Source organism: Olea europaea, chromosome 18 (genome assembly GCF_002742605.1).
Source record: "Olea europaea var. sylvestris chromosome 18, O_europaea_v1, whole genome shotgun sequence".
Classification (NCBI taxonomy): Eukaryota; Viridiplantae; Streptophyta; class Magnoliopsida; order Lamiales; family Oleaceae; genus Olea; species Olea europaea.
In genome coordinates this window covers 18,401,068-18,420,724 of record NC_036254.1, presented here as the reverse complement: position 1 = coordinate 18,420,724, position 19,657 = coordinate 18,401,068, and positions in this window count along the sequence as shown.

Below are 19,657 nucleotides of genomic sequence, written 5' to 3'. Positions count from 1 at the left end.
TGTCAGGTTGAAGATGAAGGATAGAAAATTAACAAAGAAAAACTGCACCAGGGGCAATTTCGTCATTTGCCACGACGGTATCGTAATAGGCCGAAATTTGGCCGGTTGATTGGAAACGGCCCCAGAAATTGGACTTGAGGTACAGACCCGGGATCATGGGATTTTCGTCAAATTCCTTCGTTTAGGCCTCCGAATAATTAACTTTCGTATTAATTATGTCACGTTGAAGAAGTGTTGGACAGAAAATTAACAAAGAAAAACCGCACCAGGGGCAATTTTGTCATTTATCGCGACGGTGTCGGAATGGGCCGAAATTTAGCAGGTTGATTGGAAACGGCCTGAGAAATTGGATTCGGGGTACAGACCTGAGACACGGATTTTAGATAAATTCCTTCGTTTAGGCACCGTAACAATCAATTTTCGTATTGATTATGTCAGGTTGAAGATGTGTTGGACAAAAAATTAACAACGAAAAACAGCACCAGGGACAATTTCGTCATTTGCCGCGGCGGTATCGTAATAGGCCGAAATTTGGCCGATTGATTGGAAACGGTCCCAGAAATTGGACTCGGGGCATAGACACGAGATCACGGGATTTTAACCAAAATCCTTCATTTAGGCTTCCAAATAATTAATTTTCGCATTAATTATGTCAGGTTGAAGATGTGTTGGATAGAAAATTAACAAAGAAAAATAGCACCTAAGGCAATTTCATCATTTGCCACGACGGTGTCGGGATTTATCGAAATTTGGTAAGTTCATTGGAAATGGCCCGTGAAATTAGAGTCGGGGCAGAGACCCGGAATCACAGGATTTTAGCCAAATTCCTTCGTTTAGGCCTCCGAATATTTAACTTTCGTATTAATTATGTCAGGTTGAAGAAATGTTGGACAGAAAATTAACAAAGAAAAACCGCACCAGAGGAAATTTCGTCATTTGTCTCGACGGTGTCGGAAAGGGCTGAAATTTGGCAGGTTGATTGGATAAGGCTCGAGAAACTGGACTTGCGCACAGACCCGGGATCACGGGATTTTAGCCAAATTCCTTCGTTTAGGCCTCCGAATAATTAATTTTCGTATTAATTAAGTCAGGTTGAAGGTGTGTTGGACATAAAATTAACAACGCAAAATCACAACAGGGGCAATTTTGTCATTTGTCGCGACGGTGTCGGAGTGGGCCAAAATTTGGCAGGTTGATTGGAAACGGCCCCAGAAATTGGACTCCGGGCACAGACCCTGGATCATGGGATTTTAGCCAAATTCCTTCGTTTAGGCCTCCGAATAATTAATTTTCGTATTAATTAAGTCGTAATTATGTTAGATTGAAGATGTGTTGGACAGAAAACCAATAAAGAAAAATCGCACCAGGGGCAATTTCGTCATTTGTCGCGACGGTGTCGGAATGGGCCGAAATTTGGCAGGCTGATGGGAAACAAGTTGATTGGAAACGACCCCGAAAATTGGAGTCAGGGCATAGACCCGGGATCACGGGATTTTAACCAAATTCCTTCATTTAGGCCTCCGAATAATTAATTTTCGTATTAAATATGTCAGGTTGAAAAATTGTTGGACAGAAAATTAAAAAAGAAAATTTGCACTAGGGTCAATTTCGTCATTTGTCGCGACGGTGTCGGAATGGGCCGAAATTTGGCAAGTTGATTGGAAACGGCTCGAGAAATTGGAGTCGGGGCACAGACCCTGGATCACGAGATTTTAGCCAAATTCCCTTGTTTAGGCCTCCAAATAATTAATTTTCGTATTAATTATATCAGGTTGAAGATGTGTTGGACAAAAAATTAACAACGCAAAAACCGCACCAGGGGCAATTTCGTCATTTGTCGCGACGATGTAGGAATGGGACGAAATTTGGCTGGTTGATTGGAAATGGCCCGAGAAATTTGACTTGGGGCATAGACCCAGGATCACAGGTTACCCAAATTCCTTCATTTAGGTTTCCGAATAAGTAATTTCCGTATTAATTATGTCAGCATAGACTCGGGATCTTAGGATTTTAGCCAAATTCCTTCGTTTAGGCCTCCGAATAATTAATTTTCGTATTAATTATGTCAGCATAGACTCGGGATCTTAGGATTTTAGCCAAATTCCTTCGTTTAAGCCTCCGAATAATTAATTTTCGTATTAATAATGTGAGGTTCAAGAAGTGTTGGACAGAAAATTAAAAAAGAAGAACCGCACCAGGGGCAATTTCGTCATTTGTCGCGACGATGTAGGAATGGGACGAAATTTGGCTGGTTGATTGGAAATGGCCCGAGAAATTTGACTTGGGGCATAGACCCAGGATCACAGGTTACCCAAATTCCTTCATTTAGGTTTCCGAATAAGTAATTTCCGTATTAATTATGTCAGGCTGATGAAGTGTTGGATAGAAAATTAACAAAGAAAAACCGCACCAGGGGCAATTTTGTCATTTGTCGCAACGGTGTCGGAATGGGCCGAAATTTGGCAGGTTGATTGGAAGCGGCCACAGAAATTGGACTCGGGGCATAGACTCGAGATCACGGGATTTTAGCCAAATTCCTTCGTTTAAGCCTCTGAATAATTAATTTTCGTATTAATAATGTCAGGTTCAAGAAGTGTTGGACAGAAAATTAAAAAAGAAGAACCGCACCAGGGGCAATTTCGTCATTTGTCGCGACGATGTAGGAATGGGACGAAATTTGGCTGGTTGATTGGAAACGGCCCGCGAAATTGGACTCGGGGCGCAGACCCAGGATCACGGGATTTTAGCCAAATTCCTTCGTTTAAGTTTCCGAATAAGTAATTTCCGTATTAATTATGTCAGGCTGATGAAGTGTTGGATAGAAAATTAACAAAGAAAAACCGCACCACGGGCAATTTTGTCATTTGTCGTGACGGTGTTGGAATGGGCCAAAATTTGGCGGGTTGATTGGAAGCGGCCCCGGAAATTGGAGTCAGGGCACAGACCCGGGATCACGGGATTTTAGCCAAATTCCTTCGTTTAGGCCTCCGAATAATTAATTTCCGTATTAATTATGTCAGGTTGAAGAAGTGATGGACAGAAAATTAACAAAGAAAACCCACACCTGGGGCAATTTTGTCAATTGTCGCGATGGTGTCGGAATGGGCCGAAATTTGGCAGGTTGATTAGAAAAGGCCTAGGAAATTGGACTCGGGGCACAGACCCGGGATCATGGAATTTTAGCCAAATTCCTTCTATTCAGAGTCCTAATAATTAATTTTCGTATTAATTATGTTAGGTTGAAGATGTGCTGGATAGAAGATTAACAACGCAAAACTGCACCTGGGGCAATTTTGTCATTTGTCGTGGTGGTGTCGGAAGGGGCCGAAATTTGGCTGGTTGATTGGAAATGGCCCCAGAAATTGGAGCCGAGGCACAAACTCGGGATCACGGGATTTTACCCAAATTTCGTCGTTTAGGCCTCCGAATAATTAATTTCCATATTAATTATGTCAAGCTGAAGAAGTGTTGGACAGAAAATTAACAAAGAAAAACTGCTAGAGGTAATTTCGTCATTTGTCACGACGGTGTCAGAATGGGCCGACATTTTGCAGGTTGATTGGAAAAGGCCCAAGAAATTGGAGTCCAGGCACAGACCCGGGATCACGGGATTTTAGCCAAATTCCTTCGTTTAGGCCTCCGAATAATTAATTTCCGTATTAATTATGTCAGGTTGAAGATGTGTTGGACAGAAAATTAACAAAGAAAAACCGCACCAGGGGCAATTTTGTCATTAGTCGCGACAGTGTCGGAATGGGCCGAAATTTGGCTGATTGATTGAAAACGACCCCAGAAATTGGAGTCGAGGCACAGATCCGGGATCACGTGATTTTTGCCAAATTCCTTCATTTAGGCCTCCGAATAATTAATTTTCGTATTAATTATGTCAGGTTGAAGAAGTGTTGGACAGAAAATTAACAACCTAAAATCGCACCAGGGGCAATTTCGTCATTTGTCGAGACGGTGTCGGAATGGGTTGAAATTTGGAAGGTTGATTGGAAACGGCACCAGAAACTGGAGTCGGCTCACATACCCAGGATAATGGGGTTTTAGCCAAATTCCTTCGTTTAGTCCTCCAAATAATTAATTTTTGTATTAGTTATGTCAGGCTGAAGAAGTGTTGGATAGAAAATTAACAATGCAAAACCATACCGGGGGTAATTTTGTAGTTCGTCGAGACGGTGTCGGAATGGTCGAAATTTGGAAGGTTGATTGGAAACGTCCTCAGAAATTGGACTCGGGGCACAGACCCGGGATCATGGGATTTTACCCAAATTCCTTCGTTTAGGCCTCCGAATAATTAATTTCCGTATCAATTGTGTCGGGTTGAAGATGTGTTGGACAGAAAATTAAAAACGTAAAATCAGACCAAGGGCAATTTTATCATTTGTCGCGACGGTGTCGAAATGGGCCAAGATTTTGTAGGTTGATTGGCAATGGCCCCAGAAATTGAACTCGGGGCACAGACCCGGGATCACGGGATTTTAGCCAAATTCCTTTGTTTAGTCCTCCGAATAATTAATTTTCGTATTAATTATGTCAGGTTGAAGATGTGTTGGACAGAAAATTAACAACGCAAAACCGTACCAGGGGCAATTTTGTCATTTGTCGCGACGGTGTCGAAATGGGCCGAAATTTGGCAAGTTGATTGGAAGCGGCAACAGAAATTGGACTCGGGGCACAGACCTGGGATCTTATGATTTTAGCCAAATTCCTTCGTTTAGGCCTCATAATAATTAATTTTTGTATTAATTATGTCAGGTTCAAGAAGTAGAAAATTAACAAAGAAAAACCGCTCCAGGGGCAATTTCGTCATTTATCGCGACGGTGTTGGAATGGGCCGAGATTTGGCAGGTCGATTGGAAAGGGCCCAAAAAATTAGATTCGGGGCATAGACTCGGGATCACGGGATTTTAGCCAAATTCCTTCGTTTAGGCCTCCGAATGATTAATTTTCGTATTAATTATGTCAGGTTGAAGATGTGTTGGACAGAATATTAACAACGCAAAACCATACCAAGGGCAATTTTGTCATTTGTCGCGACAGTGTCGGAATGGGCCCAAATTTGGTAGGTTGATTGGAAGCGGCCACAGAAATTGGACTCGAGGCACAGGCTCGGGATCATAGGATTTTAGCCAAATTCCTTCGTTTAGGCCTCCGAATAATTAATTTTCGTATTAATTACGTCAGGTTCAAGAAGTGTTGGATAGAAAATTAACGAAGAAAAACCGCTCCAGGGGCAATTTCATCATTTGTCGCACGGTGTCGGAATGGGCCGAAATTTGGCAGGTTGATTGGAAACTAACTGAGAAATTGGACTCGGGGCACAGACCCAGGATTTCGGGATTTTTCCCAAATTCCTTCGTTTAGGCCTCCGAATAATTAATTTTTGTATTAATTATATCAGGTTGAATATGTGTTGGACAAAAAATTAATAACGGAAAACCGCACCCGGGGTAATTTTGTCATTTGTTGTGACAGTGTCGGAATGGGCAAAAATTTGGCAGATTGATTGGAAATGGCCCTAGAAATTGGACTCGAGGCACAGACCCGTGATCACGGGATTTTAGCCAAATTCCTTAATTTAGACCTCTGAATAATTAATTTTCGTATTAATTAAATCAGGTTGAAGAAGTGTTGGACAGAAAATTAACAACGCAAAACCGCACCAGAAGCAATTTCGTCATTTGTCGTGATGGCGTTGGAATGGGCTGAAATTTGGCAGGTTGATTGGAAACGGCCCCAGAAATTGGACTCAGGGCACAGACCCGGGATTACGGGATTTTAGCCAAATTCCTTCGTTTTGGCCTCCAAATAATTAATTTCCATATTAATTATATCAGGTTGAAGATGTGTTGGACAGAAAATTAACAACGCAAAACCGTACCAGGGGCAATTGTGTCATTTGTCATGACGGTGTCGAAATGGGTCAAAATTTGGCAGATCGATTGGAAACGGCCCCAGAAATTGCAGTCGGGGCATAGACCCGGGATCATGGGATTTTAGCCAAATTCCTTTGTTTAGGCATCCGAATAATTAATTTTCATATTAATTATGTTAGGTTGAGGAAGTGTTGGACAGAAAATTAAAAAAGAAAAACCGCACCAGGGTCAATTTCATCATTTGTCGTGACGGTGTCGAAATCGGCCGAAATTTGGCAGGTTGATTGGAAACGGCTCGAGAAATTGGACTCGGGGTGCAGACCTGGGATCACAGGATTTTAGCAAAATTCCTTTATTTAGACCTCCAAATAATTAATTTTCGTATAAAAAAAGTCAGGTTGAAGAAGTGTTGGACAGAAAATTAACAACGCAAAATCGCACCAGGGGCAATTTCGTCATTTGATGCTACGGTGTCGGAATGGGCCGATATTTGGCAGGTTGATTGGAAACGGCCCCAGAAATTGGACTCGGGGCACAGACCTGGGATCACGGGATTTTAGCCAAATTCCATCATTTAGGCCTCCGAATAATTAATTTCCGTACTAATTATATCAGGTTGAAGATGTGTTGGACAGAAAATTAACAACGTAAAACCGCACCAGGGGCAATTTTGTTATTTGTTGTGACGGTGTTTGAATGGGCCGAAATTTTGCAGATTGATTGGAAACGGCCCTAGAAATTGACTTTGGGGCATAGATCTGGGATCACGTGATTTTAGCCAAATTCCTTTGTTTAGGCCTCCGAATAATTAATTTCCGTATTAATTATGTCAGGTTGAAGAAGTTTTGGATGGAAAATTAAAAAAGAAAAACTGCACCAAGGGCAATTTCGTCATTTGTCGTGATGGTGTCGGAATGGGCTGAAATTTGGCAGGTTGATTGGAAACGAACTGAGAAATTAGACTCGAGGCACAGCCCCGGGATCACGGGATTTTTGCCAAATTCCCTTGTCTAGGCCCCCGAATAATTAATTTTCGTATTAATTATGTCAAGTTGAAGATGTGTTGGACAGAAAATAAACAACGCAAAATCGCACTAGGGACAATTTCGTCATTTGTCGCGACGGTGTCGGACTGGGCCAAAATTTGGATGGTTGATTGGAAGCAGCCCCAAAAATTGGACTCGGGGCACAGACCCGGGATCATGGGATTTTAGCCAAATTTTTTCATTTAAGCCTCCGAATAATTAATTTTCGTATTAATTATGTCAGGTTGAAGATGCGTTGGACATCAAATTAACAATGTAAAACCGCACTAGGGGCAATTTCATCATTTGTCGCGACGGTGTTGGAATGGGCCAAAATTTGGTAGGTTCATTGGAAACGGCCCTAGAAATTGGAGTCGGAGCACAGACCCGGAAACACGGGATTTTAGCAAAATTCCTTCGTTTAGGCCTCCGAATAATTAATTTTCGTATTAATTATGTCAGTTGAAGAAGTGTTGGCCTGAAAATTAACAAAGAAAAATCGCACCAGGGGCAATTTCATCATTTGTCGCGATGGTGTCGGAATGGGCCGAAATTTGGCAGGTTGATTGGAAACGGCCTGAGAAATTGGAGTCCGGGCACTGACCCGGGATCACGGGATTTTAGCTAAATTCCTTCGTTTAGGCCTCCGAATAATTAATTTCCGTATTAATTATGTCAGATTGAAGATGTGATGGACAGAAAATTAACAAAGAAAAATCAAACCAGGGGCAATTTCGTCATTTGTTGTGACAGCGTCGGAATGGGCTGAAATTTGGCATGTTGATTGGAAACGGCCCCAAAAATTGGACTTGGGGCATCGACCTGGGATCATGGGATTTTCACCAAATTCCTTCGTTTAGACCACCAAATAATTAATTTCTGTATTAATTATGTCAAGTTGAAGATATGTTGGACAGAAAATTAACAACGCAATACCGCACCAGGGGCAATTTTGTCATTTGTCGCGACGGTGTGGGAATGGGCTAAAATTTGGCTGGTTGATTGGAAACGGCCCCAGAAATTGGACACGGGGTACAGACCCGGGATCACGGGATTTTAGCCGAATTCTTTCGTTTAAGCCTCCGAATAATTAATTTCCGTATTAATTGTGTCAGGTTGAAGAAGTGTTGAACAGAAAATTAACAAAGAAAAATCTCACCTGGGGTAATTTTGTCATTTGTCGCGACGATGTCGGAATAGGCCGAAAATTGGCAGGTTGATTGGAAATGGCCAGAGAAATTGAAGACGGGGCACAGACCCGGGATCACGAAAATTTAGCCGAATTCCTTCGTTCAGGCCTCCGAATAATTAATTTCCGTATTAATTATGTCAGGTTGAAGATGTGATGGACAGAAAATTACCAAAGAAAAATCGCACTATGGGCAATTTTGTCATTTGTCACGACGGTGTCGGAATGGGCAGAAATTTGGCAGGTTGATTGAAAACGTCCCCAAAAATTAAACTTAGGGCATCGACCTGGGATCGCGGGATTTCAGCTAAATTCCTTCGTTTAGTCCTCCGAATAATTAATTTTCGTATTAATTATGTCATGTTGAAGATGTGTTGGACAGAAAATTAACAACGCAATACCGGACCAGGGGCAATATTGTCATTTGTCGCGACGGTGTCGGAATGGGCCGAAATTTGGCAGGATGATTGGAAACGGTCCCAGAAATTAGACTCGGGGTACAGACCCAGGATCACGGGATTTTAGCCAAATTCTTTCGTTTAAGCCTTTGAATAATTAATTTTCGTATTAATTATGTCAGGTCGAAGAAGTGTTGGATAGAAAATTAACAAAGAAAAACCGCACCTGGGGCAATTTTGTCATTTGTCGCGACGGTGTCGTAATAGGTCGATATTTGGCAGGTTGATTGGAAACGGCCCGAGAAATTGGAGTAGGGGCACAGACCCGAGATCACGGGAATTTAGGTAAATTCCTTCGTTTAGGCCTCCGAATAATTAATTTCCGTAATAATTATGTCAGGTTGAAGATGTGATGGACAGAAAATTAACAAAGAAAAACCGCACCAGGGGCAATTTCGTCATTTGTCGTGACAGTGTTGGAATGGGCCGAAATTTGGCAGGTTGATTGGAAACGGTCCTAGAAATTGGAGTTGGGGCACAGACCCGGGATTACGAGATTTTTGCCAAATTCTTTCGTTTTGGCCTCCGAATAATTAATTTACGTATTAATTATATCAGGTTGAAGAAGTGTTGGACAGAAAATTAACAACGCAAAATCGCACCAGGGGCAATTTCGTCATTTGACGCGACAGTGTCGGAATGGGCCAAAAGTTGGCAAGTTGATTGGAAACGGCCCCAGAAATTGGACTTGGGGCATCGACCCGGGATTTTGGATTTTAGCCAAATTCCTTCGTTCAGGCCTCCAAATAATTAATTTTCGTATTCATTAATTCAGGTTGAAGATGTGTTGGACAGCAAATTAACAACGCAAAATCGCACCAGGGGTAATTTCGTCATTTGTCACGACGGTGTCGGAATGTGCCAAAATTTTGCAGGTTGATTGGAAACAGCCCGAGAAATTTGAGTCGAGGCGCAGACCCGGGATCACGGGATTTTAGCCAAATTCCTTCGTTTAGGCCTTCGAATAATTAATTTTCGCATTAATTATGTCAGGGTGAAGAAGTGTTGGACAGAAAATTAACAACGCAGAACCACACCAGGGGCAATTTTGTCATTTGTCGCGGTGGTGTCGGAATGGCTCGAAATTTGGCAGGTTGATTGGAAACGGCCCGAGAAATTGGACTCCGAGCACAGACCCAGGATCACGAGATTTTAGACAAATTCTGGCCAAAAGTTGGCAAGTTGATTGGAAACGGCCCCAGAAATTGGACTTGGGGCATCGACCCGGGATTCGGGATTTTAGCCAAATTCCTTCGTTCAGGCCTCCAAATAATTAATTTTCGTATTCATTAATTCAGGTTGAAGATGTGTTGGACAGCAAATTAACAACGCAAAATCGCACCAGGGGCAATTCGGTCATTTGTCGCGACAGTGTCGGAATGGGCTGAAATTTGGCAGGTTGATTGGAAACTGTCCTAGAAATTGGACTCGGGGCACAAACCCGAGATCATGGGATTTTAGCCAAAATTTCTTCGTTTAGGCCTCCGAACAATTAATTTCCGTCTTAATTATGTAAGGTTGAAGAAATGTTGGACAATAAATTAACGAAGAAAAACCACACCAGGGGCAACTTCTTCATTTGTCGCGTCGGTGTCGGAATGGGCAGAAATTTGGCAAGTTGACTGGAAACGGCCCTAGAAATTGGACTCGGGCCATATACTCGGGATCACGGGATTTTAGCTAAATTCCTTCTATTAGGCCTCCGAATAATTAATTTTCATGCTAATTATGTCAGGTTGAAGATGTGTTGGACAGAAAATTAACAACGCAAAATCGCACTAGGGTTAATCTTGTCGTTTGTTGCGACGGTGTCGGAATGAGCCGAAATTTGGCTGCTTGATTGGAAACGGCTCCAGAAAATGGAGTCGGGGCACTGACACGAGATCATGGGATTTTAGCCAAATTTCATCGTTTAGGCCTCTGACTAATTGATTTTCGTATTAACTATGTCAGGTTGAAGAAGTGTTGGACAAAAAATTAACAACGAAAAACCGCACCAGGGGCAATTTCGTCATTTGTCGCGACGGTTTCGAAATTGGCCAAAATTTGGCAAGTTGATTGGAAACGGTCCAGGAAATTGGAGTCGGGGCACAGACCCGGGATCACGGGATTTTAGCCGAATTCCTTCGCTTAGGCCTCCGAATAATTAATTTTCGTATCGATTACGTCAGGTCGAAGTTGTGTTTGACAGAAAATTAACAAAGAAAACTCACACCAGTGGTAATTTCGTCATTTGTCACGACGGTGTCGGAATGTGCCAAAATTTTGTAGGTTGATTGGAAACAGCCCCAGAAATTTGAGTCGAGGCGCAGACCCGGGATCACGGGATTTTAGCCAAATTCCTTCGTTTAGGCCTTCGAATAATTAATTTTCGTATTAATTATGTCAGGGTGAAGAAGTGTTGGACAGAAAATTAACAACGCAGAACCACACCAGGGGCAATTTTGTCATTTGTCGCGGTGGTGTCGGAATGGCCCGAAATTTGGCAGGTTGATTGGAAACGGCCCGAGAAATTGGACTCCGAGCACAGACCCAGGATCACGAGATTTTAGACAAATTCCTTTGTTTAGGCCTCCGAATAATTAATTTTCGTATTAATTATGTCAGGTTGAAGATGTTTTGGACCGAAAATTAACAACGCAAAATCGCACCAGGGACAATTTCGTCATTTGTCGCGACGGTGTCGGAATGGGCCGAAGTTTGGCAGTTTATTGGAAACGGCCCTAGAAATTGGAGCCTGGGTGCAGACCCGGGATCACGGTAATTTAACTAAATTCCTTCATTTAGGCCTCCGAATAATTAATTTTCGTATTAATTATGTCAGGTTGAAGAAGTGTCGGACAGAAAATTAAAAAAAATCGCACCAGGGGCAATTTCGTCATTTGTCGCGACGGTGACGAAATGATCCGAAATTTTGCCGGTTGATTGGAAACGACCCGAGAAATTGGGCTCGAGGCACAGACCCGGGATCATGGGATTTTAGCCAAATTCCTTCATTTAGGCCTTCGAATAATTAATTTCCGTATTAATTATGTCAGGTTGAAGATGTGTAGGACAGAAAATTAACAACGCAAAATCGAACCAGGGGTAATTTTGTCATTTGTCGCGACAGTGTCGGAATGGGCAGAAGTTGGGCAGGTTGATTGGAAATGGCCCCAGAAATTGGACTCGAGGCACAGACCTATGATCAAGGGATTTAGCCAAATTTCTTCGTTTAGGCCTCCTAATAATTAATTTTCGTATTAATTATGTCAGGTTGAAGAAGTGTTGGACAGTAAATTAACAAAGAAAAAACACACTGGGGGCAACTTCGTCATTTGTCGCATCGGCGCCGGAATGGGCCAAAATTTGGCAGGTTGATTGGTAACGGTCTGAGAAATTGACTCGGGGCACAGACCCGGGATCACGGGATTTTAGCCAAATTCCTTCGTTTAGGCCTCCGAATAATTAATTTTCGTGTTAATTATGTCATGTTGAAGATGTGTTGGACATAAAATCAACAAGGCAAAAACGCACCAGGGGCTATTTTGTCATTTTTCGCGACGGTGTCGGAATGGGCCAAAATTGGCAGGTTGATAGGAAACGGACCGAGAAATTGGACTTGGGGCACAGACCCTGGATAATGGGATTTTAGCCTAATTCCTTTGTCTAGGCCTCGGAAAAATTAATTTTCGTATTAATTATGTCAGGTTGAAGATGTGTTGGATAGAAAATTAACAACGCTAAATCGTACCCAGGGTAATTTTGTCATTTGTCGCGACGGTATCGGAATGGGCTGAAATTTGGCAGGTTGATTGGAAACGGCCCCAGAAATTGGACTCGGGGCACAGACCCAGGATCACAGGATTTTAGCTAAATTCTTTCGTTTAAGCCTTCGAATAATTAATTTCCGTGTTAATTATGTCAGATTGAAGATGCGTTGGACAGCAAATTAACAACGCAAAACCGCACCAGGGGCAATTTCGTCATTTGTCGCGATGGTGTCAGAATGGGCTGAAATTTGGTAGGTTCATTGGGAAGGGCCCCAAAAATTGAAGTCGGAGCACAGACCCGGGAACGCGGAATTTTAGCAAAATTCCTTCATTTTATGCCGCCGAATAATTAATTTCCGTATTAATTATGTTAGGTTGAAGAAGTGTTGGACAAAAAATTAACAAAGAAAAATCGCAATAGGGGCAATTTCGTCATTTGTCGCGACGGTGTCGGAATGGGCCAAAATTTGGCAGGTTGATTGAAAACGGTCCAAGAAATTAAACTCAGGGCACAGACCCGGGATCACGGGATTCTTGCCTAATTCCTTTATTTTAGCCTCCGAATAATTAATTTTCGTATTAATTATGTTAGGTTGAAGGTGTATTGGACAGAAAAATTAACAACGCAAACCCGCACTAGTGGCAATTTTATCATTTGTCGCGACGGTGTCAGAATGGGCCGAAATTCGGTAGGTTGATTGGAAACGGCCCCAGAAATTGGAGTCAGGGCACAAACCTGGGATCACGGGATTTTAGCCAAATTCCTTCGTTCAGGCCTCTGAATAATTAATTTCCGTATTAATTATGTTAGGTTGAAGAAGTTTTGGACAGAAAATTAACAAAGAAAAATCGCACCAGGGGCAATTTCATCATTTGTCGCGATGGTGTCGGAATGGGCCGAAATTTGGCAGGTTGATTGGAAACGGCCCCAGAAATTGGAGTCGGGGCACATACCCGGGATCACGGGATTTTAGCTAAATTCCTTCATTTAGGCCTCCGAATAATTAATTTCCGTATTAGTTATGTCAAATTGAAGATGTGATGGACATAAAATTAACAAAGAAAAACCGTACCAGGGGCAATTTCGTCATTTGGCGCGATAGTGTCGGAATGGGTCGAAAGTTGGCAAGTTGATTGGAAACGTCCCCAGAAATTGGACTTGGGGCGTTGACCCAGGATCACGGGATTTTATCCAAATTCCTTCATTTAAGCCTCCGAATAATTAATTTCCGTATTAATTATGTCAAGTTGAAGATGTGTTGGACAGAAAATTAACAACGCAAAACCGCACCAGGGGTAATTTTGTCATTTGTAGCGACGGTGTCGGAATGGGCCGAAATTTGGCAGGTTGATTGGAAACGACGACAGAAATTGGACTTGGGGTACAGACCTGGGATCACGGGATTTCAGCCTAATTCTTTCATTTAAGCCTCCGAATAATTAATTTTTGTATTAATTATGTCAAGTTGAAGAAGTGTTGGACAGAAAATTAACAAAGAAAAACCGCACCAGGGGCAATTTCGTCATTTGTCGTGACAATGTCGGAATGGGCCGAAATTTGGCATGTTGATTGGAAACGGCCCCAGAAATTGGATTCGGAGCGCAAACTCGGGATTACGGGATTCTCGCCAAATTCCTTCCTTTAGGCCTCTGAATAATTAATTTTCGTATTAATTATGTCAGGTTGAAGATGTGCTGGACAAAAAATTAACAATGCAAAACCGCACCAGGGGCAATTTTGTAATTTGTCACGACGGTGTCGAAATGGGCAGAAATTTGGCAGGTTGATTGGAAACGACCTCAGAAATTGGAATCGTGGCACAGAGCCGGGATCACCGGATTTTAGCCAAATTCCTTTGTCTAGGCCTCCGAATAATTAATTTTCGTATTAATTATGTCAGGTTGAAGATGTGCTGGACAAAAAATTAACAATGCAAAATCGCACCAGGGGCAATTTCCCAAAAATTGGACTCGGGGCATAGACCCGAGATCACGGGATTTTAGCCAAATACCTTCGTTTAGGCCTCCGAATAATTAATTTCCGTACTAATTATGTTAGGACAGAAAATTAATAAAGAAAAACCGCAACACGGGCAATTTCGTCATTTGTCGGAACGGTGTCGGAATGGGCCGAAATTTGGCAGGTTGATTGGAAACGGCCCCAGAAATTGGACTCGGGGCATAGACCCGAGATCACGGGATTTTAGCCAAATACCTTCGTTTAGGCCTCCGAATAATTAATTTCCGTACTAATTATGTTAGGACAGAAAATTAATGAAGAAAAACCGCAACACGGGCAATTTCGTCATTTGTCGCAACGGTGTCGGAATGGGCCGAAATTTGGCAGGTTGATTGAAAACGGTCCAGGAAATTGGACTCGGGGCACAGACCCTGGATCACGAGATTTTTTCATAATTCCTTTATTTTGGCCTCCGAATAATTAATTTCCCTATTAATTATGTCAGGTTGAAGGAGTACTGGACAGAAAATTAAAAACGCAAAACCGCAGTAGTAGCAATTTTTTCATTTGTCGCGACGGTATCGAAATGGGCCGAAATTTGATAGGTTGATTGGAAACGGCCCCAGAAATTTGAGTCGGGGCACAGACCAGGGATCACAGGATTTTAGCCAAATTCTTTCGTTTAGGCCTCCGAATTATTAATTTTCGTATTAATTATGACAGGTTGAAGATGTGTTGGATAGAAAATTAACAACGCAAAACCGCACCAGGGGCAATTTCGTCATTTGTCATGGTGGTGTCGGAATGGGCCGAAATTTGGCAGGTTTATTTGAAACGGCTGCAGAAATTGGGGTCGGGGCGCAGACTTGGGATCACGGGATTTTAGCTAAATTCCTTCGTTTAGGCCTCCGAATAATTAATTTCTGTATTAATTATGTCAGTTTGAAGAAGTGTCGGACCGAAAATTAAAAAAGAAAAATCGCACAAGGGGCAAATTCGTCATTTGTCGCGACGGTGACAGAATGGTCCGAAATTTGGCGGGTTGATTGGAAACGGCCTGAGAAATTGGACTCGGGGTACAGACTCGGGATCACGGGATTTTAGCCAAATTCCTTTGTTTATGCCTCCAAATAACTAATTTCCATATTAATTATGTTCGGTTGAAGAAGTGCCGAACAAAAAATTAAAAAAGAAAAACCGTACCGGGGCAATTTCATCATTTGTCGCGACAGTGTCAGAATGGGTTGAAATTTGGCAGGTTGATTGGAAACCACCCCAGAAATTGGACTCAGGGCACAGACCCAGGATCATGGGATTTAGCCAAATTTCTTTGTTTAGGCCTCCGAATAATTAATTTCCGTATTAATTATGTCAGGTTGAAGAAGTGTTGGATAGTAATTTAACAAAGAAAAAACACACCAGGGGCAACTTCGTCATTTGATGCATCGGTGCCGGAATGGGCCAAAATTTGGCCGGTTGATTGGAAGCGGTCCGAGAAATTGGACTTGGGCCATATACTCTGGATCACGGGATTTTAACCAAATTTCTTTTATTAGGCCTCCGAATAATTAATTTTCGTGTTAATTATGTCAAGTTGAAGATGTGTTGGACAGAAAATTAACAACGCAAAACCGCAGCAGGGTTAATTTTGTCATTTGTCGCGACGAGTTGGAATGGGCCAAAATTTGGCTGGTTGATTGGAAACTACCCCTGAAATTGGAGTCGGGGCACAGACCCAGAATCAAGGGATTTTAGCCAAATTCCGTCATTTAGTCCTCTGACTAATTTATTTTCGTATTAATTATGTCAGGATGGAGAAGTGTTGGACAAAAAATTTACAAAGAAAAATCGCACCAGGTGCAATTTTGTCATTTGTCGCGATGGTGTCGGAATGGGCCGAAATTTGGCAGGTTGATTGGAAACGGACCGAGAAATTGGAGTCGGAGCACAAACCCGGGATCACGGGATTTTTGATAAATTTGTTCGTTTAGGCCTCCAAATAATTAATTTCCACATTAATCATGTTCGGTTGAAGATGTGATGGGCAGAAAATTAACAAAGAAAAATCGCACCAGGGCCGATTTCGTCATTTTTCGTGACGGTGTCAGAATGGGCCGAAATTTGGTAGGATGATTCGAAACGGCCCAAGAAATTGAAGTCGGGGCATAGACCCGAGATCACGGAATTTTAGCCAAATGCCTTTGTTTTGGCCACCGAATAATTAATTTCCGTATTAATTATATCATGTTAAAGAAGTGTTGGACAGAAAATTAACAATGTAAAACCGAACCAAGGGCAATTTCGTCATTTGTCACGACGGCGTCGGAATGGGCCGAAATTTGGCAAGTTGATTGGAAACGGCCCAAACAATTGGACTCAGGGAACAGACCCGGGATCACAAGATTTTAGCCAAATTCCTTCGTTTAGGCCTCCGAATAATTAATTTTCGTTTTAATTATGTTAGGTTGAAGATGTGTTGGACAGCAAATTGACAACGCAAAACCGCACCAGGGGCAATTTTGTCATTTGTCGCGACGGTGTCGGAATGGACCGAAATTTGGCAGGTTGATTGGAGACGGCCCCAGAAATTGGAGTCGGGGCATGATCACGAGATTTTATCCAAATTCCTTTGTTTAGGCCTCCGAATAATTAATTTCTGTATTAATTATGTTAGGTTGAAGAAGTGTTGGACAGAAAATTAAAAATGAAAAACCGCAATAATTAATTTCTGTTTTAATTATGTTAGGTTGAAGAAGTGTTGGACAGAAAAATAAAAAAGAAAAATCGCACTAGGGGCAATTTCGTCATTTGTCGCGACGGTGTCAGAATGGGCCGAAATTTGGCAGGTTGATTGGAAACGGCCCCAGAAATTGGACTCGGGGTACAGACCCGGGATCACAGGATTTTAGCCAAATTCCTTTGTTTAGGCCTCCGAATAATTAATTTCCGCATTAATTATGTCAGGTTGAAGATATGTTGGACAGAAAATTAACAACGCAAAACTGCACCAGGGGTAATTTTGTCATTTGTCGCGACTGTGTCGGAATGGGCCGTAATTTAGCAGGTTGTTTGGAAATGGCCCCAGAAATTGGACTTGAGGGACAAACCCGAGATCATGGGATTTTAGCCAAATTTCTTCGTTTAGGACTCCGAATAATTAATTTCGTATTAATTATGTGAGGTTGAAGAAGTGTTGGACCGTAAATTGACAAAGAAAAACAACACCAGGGGCAACTTCATCATTTGTCACGTCGGTGTCGGGGAATGGTCGAAATTTGTCAAGTTGATTGGAAACGGCCCGAGAAATTGGACTCGGGGCACAGACCCGGGATCACGGGATTTTAGCCAAATTCCTTCGTTTAGGCCTTCGAATAATTAATTTCCGTATTAATTATGTCAGGTTGAAAAAGTGTTGGACAGAAAATTAACAACGGAAAACCGCAGCAGGGGTAATTTCGTCATTTGTCACGACGGTGTCGGAATGGGCCGAAATTTGGCAGGTTGATTGGAAACGGCCCGAGAAATTGGACTCGGGGCACAGACCCGGGATCACGGGATTTTAGCCAAATTCCTTCGTTTAGGCCTTCGAATAATTAATTTCCGTATTAATTATGTCAGGTTGAAAAAGTGTTGGACAGAAAATTAACAACGGAAAACCGCAGCAGGGGTAATTTCGTCATTTGTCACGACGGTGTCGGAATGGGCCGAAATTTGGCAGGTTGATTGGAAACGGCCCGAGAAATTGGACTCGGGGCACAGACCCAGGATCATGGGATAGAATACTTGGGCTCAGGGTCAAGTTGGTAATTAATTATGTCAGGTTGAAGATGTGTTTGACATAAAATTAACAATACAAAACCGCACCAGGGTCAATTTTGTCATTTCTCGCGACGGTGTCGGAATGGGCCGAAATTTAGCTGGTTGATTGGAAATGGCCCCATAAATTGGAGTCGGGGTACAGACCTGGGATAACGGGATTTTTGCCAAATTTCGTCGTTTAGGCCTCTGACTAATTAATTTTCATATTAATTCTGTCAGGTCGAAGAGGTGTTGGAAAAAAATTAACAAAGAGAAACCGTACCAGGGGTAATTTCGTCATTTGTTGCGACGGTGTCGGAATTGGCCAGTTGATTGGAAATGGCCCAAGAAAATGGAGTTGGGGCACAGACCCAGGATCACGGGATTTTAGCCAAATTCTTTCATTTAGGCCTTCGAATAATTAATTTCTGTATTGATTATGTCAGGTTGAAGATGTGTTGGACAGAAAATTAACAAAGAAAAATCGCACCTAGGGCAATTTCATCATTTGTCATGACGGTGTCGGAATTGGCCGAAATTTGGCAGGTTGATTAGAAATGGCCCTAGAAATTCGAGTCGGGGCACGGACTAGGGATCAAGGGATTTTAGCCGAATTCCTTCATTTAGGCCCCTGAATATTTAATTTCCGTATTAATTATGTCAGGTTAAAGATGTGTTGGACAGAAAATTATCAACGCAAAACCGCACCAGGGATAATTTTGTCATTTGTCGCAACGGTGTCGGAATGGGCCGAAATTTGGCAAGTTGATTGGAAATGGTGCCAGAAATCGGACTCAGGGCACAGACCAGGGATCATGGGATTTTAGGCAAATTTCTTCGTTTAGGCTTCCGAATAATTAATTTCCCTATTAATTATGTCAGGTTGAAGTAGTGTTGGATAGTAAATTAACAAAGAAAAACCACACCAGGGGCAACTTCATCATTTGTCGCGTCGATGTCGGAATGGGCCGAAATTTGGCAGGTTGATTGAAAACGGCCCGAGAAATTGGACTCGGGGCACAGAACCGAGATAAGGGGATTTTAGCCAAATTCCTTCTATTAGGCCTCAAAATAATTAATTTTCGTGTTAATTATGTCAGAGTGAAGATGTGTTGGACATAAAATTAACAATGCAAAACCGCACCAGGGTCAATTTTGTCATTTGTCGCGATGGTGCTGAATGGGCCGGAATTTAGCTGGTTGATTGGAAATGGCCCCAGAAATTGAAGTCGATGCGCAGACCCAGGATCACGGGATTTTAGCCAAATTTCGTCGTTTAGGCCTCCGACTAATTAATTTTCGTATTAATTACGTCAGGTTGATTAAGTGTTGGACAAAAAATTAACAAAGAAAAATCACACCAGAGGCAATTTCATCATTTGTCACGATGGTGTCGAAATTGGCAAAATTTGGCCGGTTGATTGGAAATGGCCCAAGAAATTGGAGTAGGGGCACAGACCCGGGATCACGAGATTTTAGCCAAATTCCTTCGTTTAGGCCTCCGAATAATTAATTTCCGTATTGATTATGTCAGGTTGAAGATGTGTTGGACGGAAAATTAATAAAGAAAAATCGCCCCAGGGGCAATTTTGT